Raw genomic sequence first — 6,887 nt, forward strand, 5'->3', positions numbered from 1 at the left:
TTATTATTATTATTATTATTATTATTATTGTTGTTGTTGTTACAAGTTAGGCTATAACCGTAGTTAGAAAAGCAAGATGCTATAGCCCAGTGAGGAAACAAAACAAGGAAATAAATAAGCTGCAAGAGAAGAATAAACAACACAATAAAACGTTTCAAGAACAGCAATAACATTAAGTTAGATCCTTTACAGATAAACTATAAAAACTCCAAAAAAAAAAGATGAAGAGAAATAAGATAGAACAGCGTGCCAGAGTGTATCCTAAGCAAGAGAACTCTAATCCAAGGCAGTAGTAGGCTATGGTACAGAGGCTATGGCACTACCTAAGACCAGATAACAATAGTTTGATTTTGGAGCATCCTCCTCCTAAAAGAGCTGGTTATCATAGCTAAAGAGTTTCCTCTACCCTTACCAAGAGGAAAGTAGCCACTGAACAATTACGGCACTGTAGTTAACCCCTTGAGCGAAGAAAAATTGTTTGGTTATCTGGGTGTTGTCAGGTGTATGAGGACGGAGACAAATGCTGACCATGGCGATACACTAACCCTTTCACCACGTTAAGGTATTCCTACTCAGATATATATATATATATATATATATATATATATATATATATATATATATATATATATATATATATATATATATATATATATATTATAAGAGTTGGTAAATATTCTAACGATACATCAAATTTAGAAACCAGAAACAATGCAAAGAACTCAAAACAAAATAAAAAAAACAGCAAATGTTTCGAAAAATAAATAACAATTAGCCAACTATACGTCTACGATATATAATCCCCTGAAATAGGAAGGTGGTATGCAAACATTATTGTAATGGTGTATAAATTGTTAATAGGGAAGTGTTAGGAAACCTGTATCGAATAGAAACTAACATAGAAATAGTCGATTTATAGTTACGATGATCAGAGGGTAAAAAAAAAAACTCTAGATAACGATCTAATACACTTGTTTGAGAAGTGCGTAACTAGTATTATAACACGAACAACCCATTTGTGATGGTTCACTGATGATCAAAGGCAATGTTTTTCTTATTGTGACTTTGAAAACTACCCAGAATAGAGGCGAGTAGTATGAGGACCTCATTAAGCTGCGCGCCTTTGCGGTAAGCCGTTGTCTTTAGCATGTGCTTGTGTGATAACGTGGAAAGCAGTGTAATTTTATTATTCGACCGTAGTGATTTCACAGTACGGGCTATTTCTTATTAAAACTTTGAAATAGTTCACTCTAGGTAAGGAATCTAGTAGTAATTGTTGTACCCGCGTATCTTGGCCAAAGGTTGTTTGTTTATTTTATTATATTTCATTTCATGAGTTGCATATTTTTTTATAATATGATTTTTTTGTTTGTTTTGTTTTGGTAGGAAAGAAACTTTTACCTTCTGTGCAGATTAGGTTAACTTAAGGCTGTAGCTCGTATGGTATTTATACATTATTTATATTTATATATCTATATATTTATACGCACACTAACACGACTCTGACCAGAGTATGACTACTTATCTCTCCCTTACCCAAGGGACGGGGAGCATGATTATCTATCTATCTAAATATGTTTATGCATATAATTCTCTCTCTCTCTCTCTCTCTCTCTCTCTCTCTCTCTCTCTCTCTCTCTCTCTGTTTCTTTGGCCATCAAGAGTTACAGAAAGGGTAATCGTGCCAAGCGAATCATATGCCAAGTGCCACGAGTAGCAAGGTCATCTTTGACAGATGAAGGCGCATTGAACTAGTGGCGTCATAGATCTAAGTACTTAAGACGCAGAGATAAATATGTAAGTATGTATGCGATGTAATTGAGGGGCTATGAGGTTACGCATTCGTCATTCTCTTTGGTTGGTTATGCGTATATTTGTAAGCTTAGTTATGTATTCTTTTTTTTAATCTTGCCCCGAGGAGATTATCCCGAGGTTTCACCTACAAGTAAAGCAATGGTCTTGAAAATAGTTTCCACTCAACTTTTAACTTTTGGTTACTACTTGTAGATGTGTATTATTGAAGGTTTATATATTCAAACCAACTTTTAAGATAGATCTAATTCCATATGACACATTTTAGGAACTAATGTATTAATTGCAAATATGGGCTCTGACGAATCCTTTAATGGTAATTTTTTTGCATTTTTGCTAATTATAGGTTGTCATATTATTGGTGCTGATATTTTGCATTAATAATTTTACCACTTACACTAGTATTAATGAATAGAGACTGCACTTCTTTGTAATGTACTATATATACATCTGTTGGCTATACGAGGAAAACGTTAATATATTCAATTGTAATTAATCATTGAGAAAATATGATAGTAATTCGTACCAACTTTGTGACATTTAACAAATAACTGATAGTTTTCTATGAAACTGAGTATTTGGATATAAGTAAATTTATTAAACCCTTTTGACAGAACACGTTACTGTGGTTAATGAATGATACCTTTGATCGAATTCCAATGCATATCTAGTTAATAAATAAAATTAAAACTTATTTTGAAAATGAAAATACAAACTTTCCTTGAGGTACCAAATTCTTTGCATTAATTTAATACAAAATTCACCGGATTTTGTCCTTTACTGCGAATACGTCGTTCCTTCATATGAAAAGCGTGACTTCGGGTGTAAGTGCTGTGGTTTTAGCCATTGTCTCGTGGTTTACGGTCGTTGTTGTGAGAAAATTCTTTTTGTCCATTCCTTTCTTTGTTCATAGAAAGGATGATACCTATATGCTAACTACTTATGAATGAGGGAAGTAAGTGCTATTAATTCTATGCCAACATCCAAAGTAATTGCAGGAAAAAAATTGTGTAGTCTTGCCGAAAAGTTGAAACAATGAAAAATACTAGTATAGATGTGATAAAGTTACCTAAATTTGATAATGATTATAGTTACAGCTGTTCTTTAATTGCTGTAAATTATCAGAAATTTAAGTTCATACAGACTTATGAATGAATAAATTTATATGTATACATATTGTATATATATATATATATATAATATTTATATATATATATGTATATATATATATATATATATATATATATATATATATATATATATGTGTGTGTGTGTGTATAATATCATATATATATATATATATATATATATATATATATATATATATATATATTTATATATATGTGTGTGTGTGTATAATATCATATATCATATATATATTATATATATATATATATATATATATATATATATATATATATATATATATATATATATATATGTATATATATATATTTTGTATTGTATATATATATGTATATATTATATGTATATGTATATGTATATGTGTATATGTATATGTATATATTATATGTATATGTATATTATTTTATATATATGTATATCATATTATATATATGTATATGTATATATATTATATGTATAAGTTATATATTATATATATATATATATATATATATATATATATATATATATGTGTGTGTGTGTGTGTAAATCTGTGTATGTGTATAGATGTGTATATAAATTTGTATATACTGTAGATGTGTGTATATATAATGTGTATGTGTATATATTTGTATATTTATGTATGTATATATATATAATTTGTTAATATATATAAATTCATGTATATATGTACATGTAAATATATATTTGTATATTCATATAGTTTACATGTATATACACATATATATATATATATATATATATGTATATATATGTATATATATATTTATATATATAATGTATTTGTATATATATAATGTATATGTATATATATAATGTATATGTATATATATATAATGTATATGTGTATATATATATATATATATATATATATATATATATATATATATATATATATATATATTATATATATAGTTATGTATACAGATAGATAGATAGATAGATAGATGTGTTGATTTTGTTACAACTGAACCAGCCGCTCCCTTCCAGGAGCTTTCATCCATCACCAAGTTAGTACCTAAGATTCATCCTACACGAGAAAATATACCAGTTCAAGGTGCTGTGTTTCGGCTTGTCCACAGCACCCCAAGGGTTGACGAGAGTGTTTTACCACTCTTGTTTCAACCTGCGCCCATAAGAAAGGCATTCGTCTATTGCATTATTGATATGAGTGGCTGACTCTAGCAGACTCGGTAGAGACCCTTTTCCTACACACAGGCTCCTCGTATTTTATCACATGGGAATCGTAATGAATTATGAAAAGTCTTATCTGCAACCATTCCAAAACCTGGTACATCTCGAGATTTAAGCAAGGTTTATCCTTCCACAAGATAGAATAGAGACTAAAAGGAGTGGCACGTCCCTTCCTGAAGCGAGTCTCTCTTTAAGAACACCTGTGGCTATGCTTGTTAAGGCACTAGACCTCCCTGGAACATCTGGTCCGCAACTGCCGTCTAAACATTCCTTTTCTAGAGTGGCAACTGAAAACCTATTAGTATCAGCACAGAGATCCTTCAATCTTTTAAGTTCTGATAGCATCAGAGCATAAGAGATTTAAGTTGGTGAGGAGACGATAGCAAGCTACTCAGGTGAGTAGGTCTTCTTTCTCCTCTCCTCGACTCTATGCTGTACACAGATGCATCACAAATAGTGTGGGGAGCTCACCTGTTTTAACACATGACCTTTAGACTGTGGTGTGAATCCAATCGGCAGTTCCACATATATTTCCTAAAAATAAGGGCAGCATTTTTGGGCCTCAAACACTTCCAACAGCTACTTTCAGGACACATCGTAGTGTTCATGAGAAACAACCCGATGTTAGTAGCTGATCTAAATGAACAGAGGTACTTTTTCACAGCAGCTATTCCATCTGCTATGGAAACAATGAGATGGATGAAAGACAACTTGATTGCCCTGTCAGTCCATTTCATTCAAGGCAAGAAAAACATCCATACCAACAAACTGAGCAGAAGATTGATTAATAACTGGCTCAGAGTAATCATTGCTTCGCCAACAAAGACTTGACTTTGTGGGATTAGCCGATGGTATTTCTATTTGTGACGTCCCTGAATTGGAGGCTTCTGGTGAACTGCTCACCATTACCGGATACCAGGCAGCTTTGTATTTGCCTTTCAACATCCGTTGGACAAACTGGAATTCTACACCCCCCACCCCTTCCGTCTGATGAGGAGACTTGTCAACAAGGCAAAGGCATCGCAAGACCTCTTGAGGGCCCTGGTAGCTCCTCTGTGCCAGCAAGCAGAATGGTACCCAGAACTTTTACTTCTACCTACATAGGTACTGAGAGAGTTTCCTCTCTTTCCTGGCCTCATCAAACAACCTCACACAAAGATATAACCCAAGGCAACTTCACACAGAGATATAACCCAAGGCAACTTCACACCTGGTGGTTATCCAGTAGCATCTTTCGTAGAGAGGCTTCCTGCAAATAGTGGCAAAAACTATGTTTGGAGACCTCCATAAGCAGTTTATCGGGTGAAGTGGGCTATCTTCTGTGGTTGGTATTGCTGAAGGAATCTCATTCCTCTCGATGCCACTATCCTTGCGATAGTCGAGTTCTTATTGTACTACAGGGAGGAAAAACCCTGCTTGGTCTCGGTGGTGAAAGGCTGCTCCTCTGCCTTGAGGTTTGGCTTTTGACTAAACATAGTTAACATTTCCCCCTTCATGGAATTGTGACAAATACAGTTTTAAGCTTTCCAGTCCGAAGTTAGACCACTTCCTTGGAATGTAGTTCGTGTACTACAATCCCTGAAAGAGCGTCCACCTTATGAAATGCTATGTCAGTCCTCAAATCATTACTTTACTCTAAAGATGGTTTTCCTTCTCTCCTTAGCCTCTGCCAAACGGGACAGTGAGTTGCATGGTCTTCCTTACAACATAGCCCATTTAAGGGGATGGGGGCAAGTAATGCTGAACTTCGTCCCTGAGTTTATTGCTAAGAAGCTGAATTCAGCTGTAGAATACCCAAGATTCGGTACCTTCTAGATTTCGAGTCGGTGTCTCGTAACAGATGATCCTGATCAATTTTTACGGTGTCCAGTGAGAATACAGAGGCACTATTCTCACTATCTCAAAGTATTTTCTGGAGCTCACTTGCACATCAAACTTTTGTTTGTAGGCATGGGCAGCGTCAAAAGGAGTCTCTTAAGAACGCGTTCTCAGCTTGGGTTTACCAGGTCGTTGAACAAGCGTTGAATCGTTACTCTTCCCCCCGAGAGTTTGCAGACCCAGAGGTCACCTTCACAGCCCACTACCTGCAAGACGGGACCCACAGGAGCATGGATAATTTCTCCATAGGTCCTGTGGTGGCAGCACAAAATGTTTTGGGCTACCTCGGCTCTCTTACAGGCAAGTAGCAGTCTGACGAGGCCAGACGTTACCCGGTGTTAATCTGGGATGAATGGACAGAATGACTGGCCTTGTCTTCCTTCATTCCCCCCCCCCTTCTTGGGGCACAATATCTGGGGGACTCTGCAAGCTAGCCTGATATGTTAATATTATTCGGGCAATGTCTAGGTTGAGTAAAGCTGGAATCCCATAGGCTTTTTTTTCACCAACACCTGCTCAAAATGAAAAGCACCAGATGATGTTGCTATAGATATTGGGTTCCCGACTGGGCGGGAAGCAGCGTGTGTAAACCGCTAGCATGATGTCAGATGTAAACACACAAGATGTCTGCTGCAAATAAGATGTGCTCTTGCTTGGCAATCTTGGGTTCAACAAGCCTCAAGAGATAATCAAACTCTTCTTTGTTCATCCTGTGGTAGTTGAAGAATTCTTCAGTTCACGTATTATACTGATAATACATATTACAGCAATAGTTAGAAAATTTCTTGGTGCCCTGATGATATCAGCGGACCGGTTTTGTTTAACTTTTAACCATTAGCTCCTCGAATTGTGATATC

The 6,887-nt window shown here is 34.8% G+C and overlaps 1 long non-coding RNA gene across 1 annotated transcript in view; it reads left to right on the plus strand.

Annotated features, from left to right (window-relative positions):
• The first annotated feature begins 1,106 nt into the window (after positions 1 to 1,106).
• The window catches only part of LOC137642680 (uncharacterized), a 25,420-nt gene continuing 19,639 nt past the window's right edge, over positions 1,107 to 6,887 (plus strand). Inside the window, exon 1 of the long non-coding RNA XR_011044841.1 lies at positions 1,107 to 1,254. This is a non-coding gene — a long non-coding RNA (uncharacterized lncRNA). The remainder of the gene's footprint in view (positions 1,255 to 6,887) is intronic.

This window comes from Palaemon carinicauda, chromosome 1, assembly GCF_036898095.1.
Source record: "Palaemon carinicauda isolate YSFRI2023 chromosome 1, ASM3689809v2, whole genome shotgun sequence".
NCBI classification, from domain to species: domain Eukaryota; kingdom Metazoa; phylum Arthropoda; class Malacostraca; order Decapoda; family Palaemonidae; genus Palaemon; species Palaemon carinicauda.